General features: G+C 41.1%; 1 protein-coding gene and 1 long non-coding RNA gene across 5 annotated transcripts in view; one reads left to right on the top strand and one right to left on the bottom strand.

Moving 5' to 3' along the window:
• The window catches only part of pde5ab (phosphodiesterase 5A, cGMP-specific, b), a 202325-nt gene that overhangs the window by 66931 nt on the left and 118265 nt on the right, over nucleotides 1-17129 (bottom strand). The gene's annotated exons all lie outside the window — the stretch shown is intronic.
• LOC126404048 (uncharacterized) overlaps nucleotides 1-17129 on the top strand; it is a 65846-nt gene continuing 48717 nt past the window's right edge. Inside the window, exon 1 of one of the 2 annotated variants that reach the window (XR_007571395.1) lies at nucleotides 1-111. This is a non-coding gene — a long non-coding RNA (uncharacterized LOC126404048). Of the gene's footprint in view, nucleotides 112-331; nucleotides 449-17129 lie in introns of those variants that run through there. The other variant, XR_007571396.1, reaches the window with a different exon arrangement.

Raw genomic sequence — 17129 nt, 5'->3', positions numbered from 1 at the left:
CAAAACAAAGAAGACACACTGGCGAAAGCATGCACAGATAACTTTGTCTGGATGGACGACGAGGTGGAGATGCTACAGTAACAGATCTACACTTCACTTCAAATCAACAGGGTGAGCAGCGCAAACAGAGCTCAGCATTGTTGTCGTGACGGTCGGCATGCCTAGTGACTGGAACCGTAATGCGCATGTGCGAAAAGTCTCCGTTTTCAGAGGAACTGCATATTGCACGTTTACACAACAGAGACGCTGCCGTTTCCAAAACGTTGCACTCTGGAACCCGTTTTTTACCGTTTTCAGTTGAAATCGTTGTCGTCTAAACGGGGCCTGAAGCTAGAAATTGAAGGTGTGATGTTCAATGTTGGGCGGCACGGTGGTGTGGTGGTTAGCACTGTCGCCTCACAGCAAGAGGGTTCCCGGTTCGATCCTGGGTGTGGGACTTTATATGAAGGTACTGTAATAAGCGTTAATTAATGCTTAATAAGCACCAATTAACAGTTAATGAGCACTTATACGATGGTATTAGATGCTTATTAACATCAATAAGACTATATAAGTGTTTATTACAGCATAACTGACAGTTATTATTGCATTATAAGCACTTAATATAAACTTTGGTAACAGTTTATAAACCTGTACTAAATATTAATAAGATGTCTATTTACATTAATTATAATTTATAAGGGTTAATTATAGAATAATAGCCAAATTTATTACTGGTTTATAAAACACTATAAGACCCTATCAGATTAAATATATATGATAAGGTGTTTACTAACATTAATAAGACCTAATGAGTGTTAATAATAGTATACAACACATTTATTATTGGCTTATAAGATATTATTGGGTACTAGAACATCCTTAAGAGTTTATAGACAATTTATCAGTATTAACAAGATGTTTATTAACATTAATGAGACTGTAAGGAGTTAATATAAATGCCATATTATGGTTAATAAATGCTTAATTATGCACTTATTATAGTAAATAATGATCCTTTGCAGCTAAAGGATCTAAAGTGGGAACAGTATCGTATAAAGTTTAATAAATTATTAATATGCACTTATTAACAGATCATAATGCATCTTTGCAGCTACTGGATCTAAAGTGGGAACAGTGTCTTGTTGACATTTGTAAACCCTTCATTATGCACTCACTGAAGTTAAAAATTCTATTAATTATGCACCTATTGCAACATCCAGATATCAATCATTATTTCAACATTAAAGAATTCTGATGCGTTCTTTTCACTCCAGTATGTTATTATTTTCTTTAGCAAAGGATCATGGGAATCTCATTTCCTCAAAATGGCATACTAAGACAAACATGAGTTATTTGAACTTAAAAAATTTGAGTAGATTGATTCAGAGTTAGCTGCTTTATTCACTCGTGATGAGAATTCAGCCTACCAATGGTGGTGAAAACACAACATAAGGACATATTTCCTTTTCATATTGATTTTTAATGCAACCACTATTGTAAAAAACAGGAAAAAATGATTGGAAACCCTAATAGTTGAGTTCTAAAAAAAAATGACAGATCTGAGTTCATTTGGCTTTTTCAAAAGATTTGTTACTTTGACTGTTCGGGAATACAGTGTTACACAAAGCTCCCTGTAACCCATCAGTTTTCTGAAAGTGAGTGACAGAAGTCTCAAAATCAGCTTAGGTCAAACATGGTGGCAGCGGCCTTCAAGACACCCTCATCAAGGTTGCCAAACCGCGTGGTGAGGTTGTCACAGAAGCCATTGATCAGTTTATCTTTAACTCTGCAGAAGTCATCATCATCCACTTGTTTCCTGTTGAGTTTTACACCAGAGAAGGTGTTTCCGGGAAGAGGTCCCACTTCATCCAGGAGTTGCTTCAGATGCTGACCTGGGACTGCCTGAAATACAGAGTAAAAAACTTTCACTGTCACAATTGCTAAACATACACCGTAGCATACAAATTCCTCTCTAGGGAGTTTATTTTGTTTACCTGCATGGCTACAAGAGCCAGGGTCGTCTTCTGCAGTCCATCTGACACCATCTGCAATGTCAGCCCATCCCTCTGAAAGAGAAGGCTCAGAATTAAACCCATAAATATATTTAATCTAACTTCCCTTGTTTTTAATCCACAGCCTAGTACTGAATTACTCTCACAATGGTTTCACAAGAGTGATAATAAAACACTCAAACACTGAGCCTGATACAAACTTCAATTACCAAAATGTATGAAATGCTCCTGTAACCTTAGTGACAGAGAGGAATGAAGTCAGGCTATGGCGTTGGCAAATCAGCAGGAGTAAACATGAACATGATGCAGCCTATATCCATTAGCCTGCTCAACATAACACACAGCTCATCGATGCTCCTAACGTATTCACTCTGCTCATCCTGCTTTACACAATTTACTGTCACTCTTGTATCTCAACCATATGCATCTTCACACACATTTCACTCACTTTAACTCACACAGAACGTCATTAGTGACGCACTTAGCTACCGAAGCTATTTCNGCCTAATTATTACTGACAGAATGAATCGAGTACACCTCTTCTGATTAACTGTAACGTTACCGTCATTATCATAAACATCAAAATTTAGAACACACAGTCACATTTTATAACTTTGTAAGGCCATCATTTACATGATTAGCTGAGTTGCTAGTGTTAGCTATCGCAAAGATCTAGAACTAGCTAAAAATCAACAAGCTAGCCTATAGCCTACTTAAACAAACTAACTTACCACAGGGGCAGAAACAGATGAAACATCGTCTCCAGAGTCCCAAAGCCAAGTGTCACATCCTGCTCCAACTGGAGCGGCACTGGAGGGGCTTGCATCAGTTTTTTCAACCATCTCAGCATTGCTAGGTTCTGTGCTCTGATGAGGAGTGGCGAGTAGCATCCAGCGTGACCTTCATGCTGTGAGTTGAGATAATATCCCAGGATGCAATTTGCACAGTTTGGCGATAGCCTTTACTAGTTCTTAACTTTCTGTTTAAACGATTAAAAGTAACGTCAAAATTATGTCTAGATGTGATGACTTTGCAAATAACACGAATTTCAATACAGAATTGACATGCTTCGTTCTGAAGAGGTGACACTTCAAATAGCCGATTAGATGCGTTATGGGCTGTATCGATAGAGAAATTACTGCAGGCAACAGCGGAGAGAAGGAGAGGGTGGACCAAAGAAGGGGTTCCGTGTGTGTGTGCATGCGCGCGCCTGTGGAGCCAGATCAGGTGCAGCAAAAGCCACTGTATTTTTGCTGTTCATAAGTTTTTATTGAAATTATTCAAGCGACAAAAGCGACGTTTTTGCTGTCCCGGAATTGTCCCAGACACATCATCTTTGTGTCCCAGTAGCAATTTTTATAGTCCCCGGGACACCATTCGTTTCGAGCCCTGAGAGCATATTAATAATTTATTAACCTTTATATGACACTGTTCCCACTTCAGATCCGGTAGCTGCAAAGGATCATTATTAACTTATTAATTTAATCTGATAGTGTATTATAGTGTCTTATAAACCAGTAATAAATGTGGTTATTATTCTATAATTAACCCTTATAAATCATAATTAATGTAAATAGACATCTTATTAATATTTAGGATAGCTTCATAAACTGTTATCAAGTTTCTATTAAGTGCTTATAATGCTTCTATATGCAATAATAACTGTGTTAATTACAGATACAGATACAGATACAGATACAGAAAGCTTTATTTATCCCTGAAGGGCAATTCAGCTTCTACAGTCCACCATCTAGACATACAACCATTCACACAACAATAATACATGGCAGGAGTAGCATGATATGGCATGGGTTCAAGTACAGTTAATATAAGGCCGACAGCAGAATAAATAGTAATGATAAGAGAATTTTTTTTTTTTTTTTTAAAAACAGAGAGAATAAAATAAGATAAAATAACAGCCCAGAATAAAAAGTAATATGTGCTTATTAGAAACACATATTAATAAATTAAAAAAAAAAAAGTAAAGAAAGTGCCACGTTAAAAATGAGTAATAAATAACTGAATAAATAAATGGATACATGAATTGCACACAACCGTTCTACCTAAAGTGCCTTGTGCCAAGAACAGATCAGTCAATAATAATTTCCTTAACTCAGTATTTAACAGCGTAATAGCTGAAGGAATAAATGATCTTGCATAACGGTTTGTCTTTCTGGGAGGCAGCAAGTAGCGCCGACCTGATGGCATAAGAACAAATTCATTTCCAAGAGTATGATGTTGGTCCATCAGATTTTGGCACGTTTCTCCCAAAGAGAGTTCAAGTCGCACATTTGGATTCCAATAATTTTGGAGCAGACTTTCACAATATTTTTTAAACAATTACGGTCCTTCACTGTTATATTACCAAACCAACAAATAAAAGAAAAAGTAAGAAGGCTCTCAATATATGACAAATACACAGTACAAAGTATAGATTTGGAGACACCAAAGGAATTAATCCTGCGCCAAATTCTCTGGTGGGCACGTTTGACCACTTACTTACTTACTTATCCCCATTACGCTGGATGGTGCATAGGGCAGCAACAAAGTCCCTCCATTTCTGTTTGTCTCTGGCCATCTTCTCTATGGTTCCCCAGCTCTGATGGTGTTGCTGGAGTTCCTTCTCTATTGTCCTCCGCCATGTCAGTTTAGGCCTCCCTTTTCTCCTTTTGCCTTCTGGGGTCCAATATAGTGAGACTCTTGGAATGGCGTTGATGTCCATTCTGAGGACATGGCCAATCCAGCTCCACCTTCGCCTATTAATAATGCTTTGCATGTTGTCTTGCTGGGTGATGTTAAGAAGTTTATTGTTTGAGATGGTCTTGGGCCAGAATATATGTAGGATTTTGCGCAAGCATGATGTATGGAACGTGGATAGTTTATGGATATCACTTTCTGTCGTTTTCCAGCACTCTGCACCATACAGTAGTGTCGACAGTACGCAGCTTTGGTAGATGCGGAGTTATGTTTTTGTTCTACATTGGTGTGATTTCCAGATTTGTTTAAGTTTTATGAATGTTGTGCGTGCTTTGTTGATCCGGTGTTGAATGTCCTGGCTTGTTCCTCCATCATGATGGATGATGCTTCCAAGGTAAGTGAAATGATCTGTATTTTCTAAAACCTGTTATTCTTTTTTTATATTTGTTGGTGTACTGGTGTTAATGGGCATGACTTCAGTTTTATTGCTGTTTATAATTAATCCAACTTATTGGCCATATTGTTGGAGTCTGTCTGTCTTTTCCTGCAGGTGCGTGTGTGTATGTGATTGAAGGGCTATGTCGTGTGCAAAGTCAAGGTCTTCAATGGTGGAGTAGAGGGTCCAATGAATCCCCCTTGCCTTGTCTTCAGTGGTTTTCCTCATAACCCAGTCTATAACAAGGTTGAAAAGTAATGTTGACATCACACATCCTTGGCGGACTCCAGATTTAACCAAAAAGCTGGTGGTGTTTGTTCCTACAGTACATGAAAAGCCGTTGTAGAATTGTTGGATGATGTTGACTATGTGGAAGGGGATGCCATAGCTCCTCATTATCTTCCAGAGGCTATCGCGATGGATGCTGTCGAAAGCCTTCTGAAAGTCGATGAAGTTGATATAGAGCTGTCGTTGCCATTCACTGCACTGCTCTATTATGTTCCTGAGAGTGAAGATCTGAGGGGTATTCCAGAAAGCGGGTTATGTGAAAACTCAAAGTAAGTTAACCCTGAGATGAGGGAAACTCTGAGTTATCCGTTCCAGAAAGAGAGGTAACTGAAAGTCTGAGTCAGTCACCATGGTAACAGACACTGTGAACCTAACCTGCTCGCTGACAGGTTTTCTTCAATAAACCCTGAGTTGTTCTCTGTCTCCTCCCTCTTACACGCTGTTTCATTTCCTCATTCATTCAGTCCGTGTCAAAGCTCGTATCGAAGCGCATTTAATTAGCGGAGATTTACCATCTGTCACAGTCTAAATCCTGCTGGATATTAGTTTGTTACTCAGGACTGTCTTAAGTTATTGAATTTATGCACATCAATCATTTCTTTGGACATCGGTTTTTGTCTTAACATTCAAATATTACACAGCGAGAATTCACCCTCAGCTCAGAATCAAACCTTATTTTTTATAACACTGTGCACAAGGATCAGACTGTCAGTCTGTTAGAGCAGCTCCGAAATGTTTATTGCACATAATGTGTAGGTCTAATTATTTAAATTTTAAAAATTGGTATAGACACGTAGTATCAATGACTAATGATCTCTATCACTGATGTCATTGGTCGCACTGATGGAACATAATTCCTATAGCCTAATATTGGGGATTATATGTTAATATTTCTGATTGAACAATGGTGCAGTGTTTCACTGTCTTTAAATTTACTACATTTGTAGCTGAAATAAAGTCACTGAATGCTGTTGAGTCAAGATACAAATAGATGTGCAACATTTTAAAATCTAATCTGTATTTTAAAGTGTCTTTTCAAGTGCAAATCACCAAACATATTATTACTGGGTCAGACTGTGAGTTTACAGTCATGTCTTTGATCTATAGCCTAGCCTATATGTTTTAAATCTTCCTATTTTTCAGTTGCTGCCTCCTGTGTTTTCCCTATCAGATTAAATCTGAACAAATATATTATTATATATTATTAATATAATGTAATGTATCTACAGCCTGATACACAGTCAGATTCCACCACTTTATCTTCATTAAGGACATGTAAGTCTGATAAATGATGAATAAACGGACAACACTGAATAAAACTTTTTTATTAACTTTATGGTTAACTTATTGACACTTTCCTCGCTCTGACTCAGGCTCTTCTTTTAAAGATAAATGTGCACCGTCTGCTACACATGCATTAATATCTCTGCATCCACTGGATTAAAATGGAGGCCTGTCTTTTATTTACCTGTTGCCATGGTGAATCATGGAGTCGGAGCTCCATTGATGATGGCTTTTTATTGTCGGTTTAACTCAGAGTGAACATACTCAGAGTTGACTGAACTAACTCAAATCAGCTGTTCTGGAACCATTAACTCAGAGTTTCCCATCTCAGAGTAAGTCAACTCAGAGTTCAGGGATAGACTCAGAGTTTGTTGAACCTCCTACCTGGAAAACCCCTCTGGTCAACACATCCCTTTCTTTTCCTAAAACCAGCTTGTTCATCTCTGAGCACATTGTCAACAGCTGCTGTTATTCAATGTATAATGATTTTGCTGAAAATTTTGCTGGGAACAGAGAGAAGTGTAATGCCCCTCCAGTTGTTGCAGTCGGTTAGTGTGCCTTTCTTCGAAACCTTAACGATACTCCTTTGGTCCAGTCCGATGGTATCTTGCTTTCCACCCAGATGTTAGTGTACAGTGGAAGGGTGATGTTAGCAGCTAATTCTGGATCGACTTTAAAGAGTTCTGCATTTAGGTTGTCAGCGCCTGGGGATTTACCGTTTTTCAGTGATTGAATGGCTTGGATGATTTCTATTGTCGTTGGTGGGTTTATATTGACGTCTAAATTTTCTAAAGCTTCCTGTATTTCTAAAGGTTGTAGAGGGGAATCTCTGTTGAGAATCTCTTTAAAGTGTTCTGTCCAGCGATCTTCTTGTTCCTTTACCGTGGTGAGTTGTTGTCCTTATTTGCTTCTGATATGTGTGCTGTTTCTGAATTTTCTTCCACATACCAGGTTGGTGATTTTATAAACTGTTCTTGTTGGTTTTGGGTGGCTGCTTGTTTGGCTGCGCTTGCCAGCTCCTCCAGGTAGGCTCTCTTGTCCCTCCTTACTAGCCTTTTCACCTGTTTGTTGGTGTTACGATACTGGGCTTGTAGATCTTGTTTAATCCTGGATGATTTGGTGTTGTTTATTCTGGTTTTCAAGTTCCTTCTCTCTTCAGTAATCTTCCATGTATTGTTACTGATCCATTCTTTATGTTGTTTTTGCCTGTATCCAATTATTTTCTTGCTGGTGTCTTTGTAGGTGTTAACAATATTTGCCCAGTGTTTGTTGATGTTGATCTCATCCACATCATCATCATCAGTTGTAGTGTTTGAGAGAGCTTGATATCTATTCCGAAGATGTATAGTGAATTTCTTCTTTATGGATGGGTCTTTCAACATGACGACATCAAATCTTGGGGACCCTCTGGGTTTCGGTCCTGTTCTTTTCAGCTTCAGTTCAATGTCTGCAGTTACAAGGTGGTGGTCACTGGAGACATCCGCTCCTCTTCTCACTCTGACATCTCTCAATGAGCGTCTCCATTTACCGTTGATCATCAAGTGATCAATCTGGTTCTGGTCTTTCCCATTTGGTGAGAGCCATGTCAGTTTATGGATGTTCTTGTGGGGGAAAAGGGTGCCTCCAATGACCATATTGTTTAATAAGCAGAATGCAGCTAGTCTCTCACCATTGTCGTTCATTACTCCACATCCATGTTTGCCCATAGCTCTCTCATAATTGTTGTTATCGCTGCCCACCTTTGCATTTAGGTCGCCGCTGATGATGAGAAGATCCTGTGCAGGTGTTCTCTGGACTTCAGATTGGAGTATGTTATAGAAGAGGTCTTTTTCTTCCTCTTTGGCATCATTGGTGGGAGAGTAGCATTGTATGACTGTAAGATTGTTGTGTTGTCCCTTGAATCTGGCTTTTATTATTCTATTGTTGATGGGTTTCCATTCAATGATTGATTTCTCTATGCCCTTTTGAACAATGACGGCAACTCCGTCATGGTCTCGTCCATAGCATAGAATTGTTTCTCCGGTATTCGTTTTGAGTGACCCTGAATCAGTCCATCTCGCTTTGCTTATCCCAAGGATGTTAAGGTTGTAGCGTCTTATTTCATTGGTGATCTGTGCCAATTTCCCAGCTTCGAACATGGTTCGGACATTCCAGAAGCCAAACTTTAGTTTGGTTTTGGTGTTCAGTACCCACTTCTTCGCGCCACCAAGTTCCCGAGGGCTTTGATTGGAGGCAGTCATACGAGTTTGATGCTCATATGGGCTTTCACATCCAGATGTTAGGGTTTCTTTTGTTGCCGTTTCCGTAGCATATAGAATTTTTTATAGAATTGGGTTGCTGGCCCAATGGTCTAACCAGTGGTCATTTCTGACCATTGGAGGGGGGGGTGGAGTTGATTTGTTAGTCCCCTCCCTCAGACCTATTGTCTTCCCGGTAACGGATTACAGACTCACACCACATGAGACCAGACAGGTTTAAGGTTGTGTACAAGCTGCCCCAGCACGCCAAGCCCAATCAACTCCTGTTACCATGTAGGTGGCAATTGACTAGCAATTTACCACTACTGGCATCACGAGGCAGACGTTTGACCACTGACTCAGAGTTAATTTCAAACTTCAGCTGAGAATAAAAAACCGTACCCAGATATTTATAAGTATTTACAATCTCTACATCTTCACAGTGAATCCTACTTGCTGAGGTAATTGTCACATTTTTCCTAAAATCAATGAGGAGTTCCTTCGTTTTAGAGACAATGAGGTCAAGAAGACTGTCGTCACACCACTTTACGAAATCAGGAAGTGCACATCCATGGTCTGACTCTGCACCATGGAGGAGTGACAGCAGGGCAGTATCGTCTGAAAATTTAACAAGAAAACTGTCCTCTTTAAGAGACCTGCAGCTATCTTTGTATAAGCAGCGGGGAAAGTACACAACCTTGTGGGGATCCTGTGTTGGAGACCCGGGTTTGAGACATAACGCCATTTACTAAAACCTGCTGTGACCTGTTGGTTAAGAAGTTTAAGAACAGGGCTAAAAGCTGGTCAGGAAAATCAAAATAAGAAGCTAGCTATATAAAATATAAGGCTGCATTTTGTTAAAAGCTGATGTGAAGTCAGCAAATAAAAGTCTGGCATGAGATTTGGGTTTCTCCAGGTGCTTATAAATTTTGTCCAAGATAAAAAGTTTTGCATCATCCACTTCTTTATTCCTTTGATAAGCAAATTGAAGTGGGTCAAGTTTGCCCTCATGAACCTCATCTTTTAGGATTTTCTCCAGGTTTTTAACTACAAGTAAGTGCCACAGGTCTCAAATCTTGTAATTCCCTAGGTTTATTAACCTTAGGGATAGGAATAATGGTGGAAGATTTCAAAATTGTTGGGAGCTTGCAGTTATCAACACACAATTGGGAAAAGATGGGAAAAAGTTGAGTTGCTCAGCACAGTGGTGTAATGTGCGACCACAGATAAGATCCTCTTTTTTGTTTCTTAAATAGAACCTCGACTTGTTCTTGAGATATTTGAATATCACTACATGGTGACAAAGAGTTCTTTAACCTGGAAACATCATGAGCGAAATCAGACCTTTCAAAGCGTAAAAAAAAGGTGTTAAAAGCATCGGGCAAACAGTCATCCTCGACACTATTAACACTGATGAGTTGCTTGGGCTCATTACCATGCTGATTAATTGCAGCCATAGATTTGATCCCTCGCCAGGCTGACCCAAGGTCACCATTTACAAATTGTTTTTCTATTTTTTCCCCTATACTTACTTTTGGCTTTAACTATTTCAGCCCTAACCTCTCTGGATACTGTCTTTATCTCCTGAGGGTCACCCGTAAAGAAGGTCTTTTTCTTCTTATTGGTAACTGTTTTTAGATCTTTGGTTACCCATGGCTTATTGTTAGGGAAAATAACAACAGTTTTGGCTGGGATCACAGTGTCCACACAGAAGGTGACATAGGACAAAACAGTGTCCAAAGTTCATCAATATTATCCCCACATCCGTCGAAAAACATTGCCAGTCCGTACACTCAAAACAAGCCTGGAGGGGGGATATGCTGTCCTCTGTCCAGAGCTTAACAGTTTTTGACTCTCCCTCCCGATGTCTGATACAAGGTTCATATGTTGGCATGAGGAAGATGCTGTTGTGGTATGAAGCCCCCAACCCTGGCATGAGAAGAGACTTATATCCTTCCTTTATATTGCCAAAACACAAGTCGAGTGTGGTGTTTTTTGCATGGTTGGGCAAGTCACATATTGTTCATATGTCCGCAGGACCTTGTCTAAACGGACATGGTTCATATCCCCCATGTAAAATTTGGGAGCCTCACTGCAAATGGTATTCAGCCGGTGAGATAAATCCAAGATCACTTGAGTGGCTGCAGTAGCGTTGGCCCGGGGATGACAGTACATCAGCGTGAAAAACAGCTGGGGGAACTCACGCGGTAAATAAAAGGGGCGTAAAGAGATAGTGAGTAACTCGATGTCGGGAGTACAGATTTTTTCCCGCACATGAATAGTTTTACAGTACCTCTGATTTACATAAAAGCAGACGCCTCCTCCGCAGCTCTTACCCGTCGTCTCCCTGGAGCGGTCCAGTCTGATGGGACAGCCAAAACTTGTGAGCGCCATCTCGTTATCCAGGTCATTCTCATTCAGCCATGTCTCGGTGATCCCAAGCAGGCAGCACTCTTTTATCTCCCAACGTAATTTTGCTAGGCTCTCCAGCTCGTCAATGTTGCGCATCAAAGACTGCGCGTTAGATAAAAAGACCGAGGGCAGGGGGGGCAGCCGGCATCGGTCATCAAGGCAGAACTTTTTCACTCTGCGCTTGATGCCTCCCGTCCTACCTCTTTTCCTCCATGGTGGCCGCCTTGGGGGGCTCCGGTCAATGTGGAGCGGCACAAAAATCTCTGCCGGTACAGTGGTCGGTATCTCACGCTCCGTTGAAGAATGTAATGACAGGAGAAGCTCCCTGTTAATGACAACGCGGTCTCCATGCTGCTGGGCAGGCTTCGCCCCTCGGTAGGTGCAGCAAACCAGCGTGACGATAAAAACAAGTGCAAAAAGTTGCAAAGACGATCCCAGGTTCCACATCTCTGTCCTCCGGCGTTAGAAACACATGCACACGACGTTCATAGACAACTTTAAACATATAAACCACATAAAACAGTTAAAAGACGATGCAGGCTGTAGTGGGTCGCACACAAAGGAGCGCCCCGGAAGCAGAAGCAGGATAAGGATAATTATGCTATAATTAACACTTATATAGTCTTATTAATGGCAATAAACATCTTATTCTGTCTTATAAGTGCTCATTAATTGTTAATTGGTGCTTATTAAACATTAATTAACACTTATTACAGTACCTTAATATAAAGTGTTACCAAAAGTACTACAGATGCAGTATTTGCTTTGAGGATGTTGATGGAAAAGTACAGAGAAGGTCAGAGGGAACTGTATTGTGTCTTTGTATATCTAGAGAAAGCATATGACAGGGTGCCGTGAGAGGAGCTGTGGTACTGTATGAGGAAGTCTGGAGTGGCAGAGAAGTATGTTAGAGTTGTGCAGGACATGTATGAGAGCTGTCAGACAGTGGTGAGGTGTGCTGTAGGTGTGACAGAGGAGTTTAAGGTGGAAGTTGGACTGCATCAAGGATCAGCTCTGAGCCCCTTCTTGTTTGCTATGGTGATGGGCAGGTTGACAGATGAGGTTAGACAGGAATCTCCATTGACTTTGATGTTTGCAGATGATAGTGTTATCTGTAGTGAGAGCAGGGATCAGGTGGAGGAAAATCTAGAGAGGTGGAGGTGTGCCCTGGAAAGGAGAGGAATGAAGGTTAGTCGTAGCAAGACAGAATACATGTATGTGAATGAGAAGGACCCAAGTGGAACGGTGAGGTTACAGGGAGTAGAAATAAAGAAGGTGGAGGATTTTAAGTACTTAGGGTCAACAGCCCAGAGCAACGGGGAGTGTGGAAAAGAGGTGAAGAAACGTGTGCAAGCAGGTTGGGATGGGTGGAGAAAAGTGTCGGGTGTGACGTGTGATAGAGGAGTACCAGCAAGATTAAAAGGAAAGGTGTACAAGTCGGTGGTGAGACTAGCGATGTTGTTTGGACAGTGCCACTGAGGAAAAGACAGGATGCTGAGCTGGAGGTAGCAGAGATGAAAATGTTGAGGTTCTCTTTGGGAGTGACGAAGATGGATAGGATCAGGAATGAGTACATCAGAGAGACAGCTCATGTTAGATGTTTTGGAGATAAAGCCAGAGAGGCCAGACTGAGATGGTTTTGACATGTTCAGAGGAGGGATAGTGAATATATCAGTAGAAGGATGCTGAGGTTGGAACTGCCAAGCAAGAGGCATAGAGGAAGACCAAAGAGGAGATTTATGGATGTAGTGAAAGAGGATATGAAGTCAGTTGGTGTGAGAGAAGAGGATGCAGAGGATAGGGTTAGATGGAGGCAGATGATTCGCTGTGGCGACCCCTAAAGGGAACACCTGAAAGAAGAAGAAGAAGAAGAAGAAGTAAACTATGCATAGACCTGGGAGAACAGGTAGGTCTTCAGCTTGACTTTAAAGGATGACACAGTTGCAGAGAATCTCAGATCATCAGTCAGTTTGTTTGAGAGAATGGGGCCATGATGACTGAATGCACCTTCAACAAATTTATTTTGGATCATGGGCACAGTTAGGAGATCAGTGTCTGATGATCTCAGGGTTCTGGGGGGTATGTAGGCTGTGAGCAGGTCAGAGATGTAGTGAGGAGCCAGACTATTAAGTGCTTTTTAAACAGTGAGGAGTATATTAAAATCAATTCTATATTTTATCAGAAGCCAGTGAAGTATTTTCAGTATGGGAGTAATATGTTCTGTTTTTCTAGTCCCAGTGAGTACTCTGGCTGCAGCATTTTGAATAAGTTGGAGCCGTCCCACAGTCTTTTGGGGGAATCCAGCAAGAAGGGCATTACAGTAATGTAGTCTGGAGGAGATGAGAGCATTAATCAGTTTTTCAGCGTCTGACTGAGACATTATGGATCTAACTTAGGAAATGTTTTTTAGGTGGTAAAATGCTGTGATACTTGTTATATGGCTTGTAAAGTCGAATTCTGGATCCATGGCAACACCTAGATTTGTGACCTGTTCACTGGGTTTTAGAGACAGTGAAATCAATTTAGAACTGATCTCCTCCCTCTGATGTTTGGCGCCCACCAAAAGAATCTCAGTTTTGTCTCTGTTTAATTGTAGAAAGTTTTTGGTCATCCAGATGTTAATGTCACTGATGCAGTTAACCAGATCATTTATCGGGCTTAGGTTATTATGAGAAAGTGAAATATTTCACTTTCTCATAATAATTTTTTTATTTAGATTTACAACTGCGAATCTGGGAAGAAAAGAGAAGTGGATTGGAAAAATCACTGAAACTTACCTAAGCTGTTACATCGCAGAGGGCCCGGTTTTCGGGCCCTCGATGGTAAGTTTCTCCACTACTTTCTGGGCTGGAGATCTGCCACTTCACCGCTGTGGGCTCCCATCGGAGCCCGAGCGAGTAAGTTTTCTTCACCGCCCCTCTGAAGTCCTTACTGCGGCCAACAGTTACGCACATTCTCTATTTGTCTGTCCTGGAGTTTTGCTGGCTGTGGCTTTATTATTTACAGCTTTTCTGATGGCCCCGTCAGCTGAGGTTGTTGAACTGAAAACTGAGCTCAGGTCCATTGAGCGGCTCATTGAGGATCTCCTCCAGCGGCAGTCGGTGCTATACTCCCGGCTGTCATGTCTTGAGTCCGCGGATGTCCCGGCTGCATCTGCCAACCCTGTTGTTCCCGGCACATCGGACACTCACTCTTCCTCCTGGACGTCTGTTGTTAGGATGGGGAGACGGGCTTCTCTCCCCCTGTTTACTCCAGATACAGAAGATGATGACGATGGTCCCATCCCGCTGTCCAATTTCTTCGCCCCACTAGAGAAGCTAGCTGAGCTACCGGCTACATGCTCACACACCTCGCTGGAGCATCCAGCCCTGCCCCAATCCCGTAACAGAAAGCGTCGTACTCCTCCAACCAGTTCACTGTTGTCCCAAAGTAAACGTCCTAAATGTTTACCCCCTCCAACATTATCCGACGCTGAATCCTGGCCTTCTCCCCCTGCCCCGCAGGCCTCGCTCCCCCGGCCAAACGTGGAGCCGGTCACCGCGAGTGTGAGTGATGACGTCATCTGTGCAGGTGACTCTAATTCTTCTTCTACTATTCCGGGTGTCCCTGTCATCACCTATCTATCCCTTTCGCCTAGATTATCTGTTTATGATAAGGGCTGTAAAAATCAACCTCCTGAAATTCTTGTAATCGGTGACTCCATCATTAGAAATGTGCATCTCCCAGGCTCCATCACTTACTGTCTTTCTGGTGGGAAAACCACTGACTTTATAGATCTCACTCCTACCATTATTGATCTCCATCCCTCTATTCATACTGTCATGTTACACACGGGAACGAATGATATTATGTCCAGACAGTCTGTTAAACTTCATTATGAGCTGGAGTCACTAGTCAACACAGTTGAAAGTCTTGGGAAGACTTGTGTTTTGTCTGGCCCAATACCCACATTGTTAAAAAGTTCAGAACGTTTCAGCTGTCTTTTTAGTTTACATCACTGGATGCATAACTTTGCCACTGCCACTGGGCTTGGCTTTATAAGCAATTTTGACTGTTTCTGGACTGAGCGTGACTTGTTCAAATCTGATGGATTACATCTGAATAGGATGGGGGCTGAAAAGTTGACTCACAACTTTATAAACTTCATTGCTTTTAGTTTACAATGATGCTCTCTCCAGCAAGACCCTGCCCAGTCCACATACTGCTTACCTCACAGCCCTGTCCCTGACAGTGCGGGTCTTGTTGCTTCTGCTACAAATGGTGGCACTGTCCCCATGTCTATTTCTGATTCCTTTATTCCTGTTAGGATCTCTGAAAGGCCTGAGCCTGTTTTTGCCCCTCTGTCTATTTATGATACTCCAGCTTCGAACACAAAGTGGTTTGGCAATCAAATGAATCAGACCCTGTCCAGAAACCCTACTAATCTAATTAAGATTAAAACAATAGCTAGGCAGTGTTATGAGTCACAGCAGGTACTCTCTCATTCAGTCCTTAAATCTCAGTCAGATTTTAGGTTGCAAAAAGGACTGAGTTTTATTCATATCAATGTACGTAGTCTGATTTTTAAGATGGACTACATTAACATCTGGGCTCTACAAACAAAGGCAGATATTTTTGTATTTTCTGAAACCTGGCTAACTGATCAAGTGAGTGATAATGATATTGCTCTTGATGGTTATAATGTCTTCAGAACTGATAGATGCAAGCCTACAAGAGGTGGTGGTGTGGCCATTTTTGTTAAGAAAAGTTTTTCTGTAACTGTCGTTAGCTCTGTGGCCATCCCAAAGTGCTTTGAATACTTGGCCCTAAGTGTCTCCTTGAGTAACAGTGCTAACATTGGAAAATTAATTGGCTTGGGTGTTTATCGTCCCCCGTCTGCTCTGTCAACTGCCATCTCTGATTTAGCTCATCTGATTTGGTTCTGGTTCTCCCACTTGATTTTAGTGACCACTGTCCAATTGCTTGTATCAGAGATGTTAAACAAGTAAAATCAAAGCCTCGTTTCATTGTTAAGAGAAATTTTAAAAAGTTTGTGGAGCAGGATTTTTTAAATGATTTTTCTTCTTTTGATATATCTTCCATAACTGATATTTCTGATCCTACCTTAGCTTTGAATTATTTTATTAAAGCTTTTAATTCTGTGGCTGATAGACATGCCCCTTTTAAGAAATTGAGAACAAAAAACAGAAGCAACCCCTGGTTCTCACAGGAAATTGCTGAATTGTTACGCATTAGGGACACTGCTTGGAATAAGGCTCGCGCCTCTGGTTCATTTAGTGACTGGCAATATTTTCGTCATCTTCGAAATAAATGCCTTGTAGCTATACGTAATGCTAAATCTTCCTATTATGTTACGTCTTTATCTGACTGTTCTGGTAACCCATCTAAGTTCTGGAGAACAATCAAGACCCTCTCAAATAGCCCCTCCTCATCCTTACCCACTCAGATTTCCCTGGACTCTATCTCCATTTTTGATAAAAATGAACAATGTGACATTTTTAACAGACACTTTATTGCTGCGGGTCATATCTTTAATACCTCTAGCCTGGTCAGTAACACAAACCCTACTCCTGTAAATACTAGTCTTCATAGGTTTTCTTTTAGGCCCTTTACTAGATTTGAAGTGCTCAGTGCTCTTTATAGTCTTGATCCTAGGCAGTCTACAGGGGCTGATAATTTGAACCCTCGACTTCTGACACTAGCTGCACCTTTTATTGTTGACGTCTTGTTGCACATTTTTAATCTGACTCTTTTAACTGATTGTATTCCTAATATATGGAA

Source organism: Epinephelus moara, chromosome 17 (assembly GCF_006386435.1).
Source record: "Epinephelus moara isolate mb chromosome 17, YSFRI_EMoa_1.0, whole genome shotgun sequence".
In the NCBI taxonomy this organism is placed as follows: Eukaryota; Metazoa; Chordata; class Actinopteri; order Perciformes; family Serranidae; genus Epinephelus; species Epinephelus moara.
Note: the sequence above shows the minus strand (reverse complement) of the source record. Positions and strands in the feature narration are given on the sequence as shown.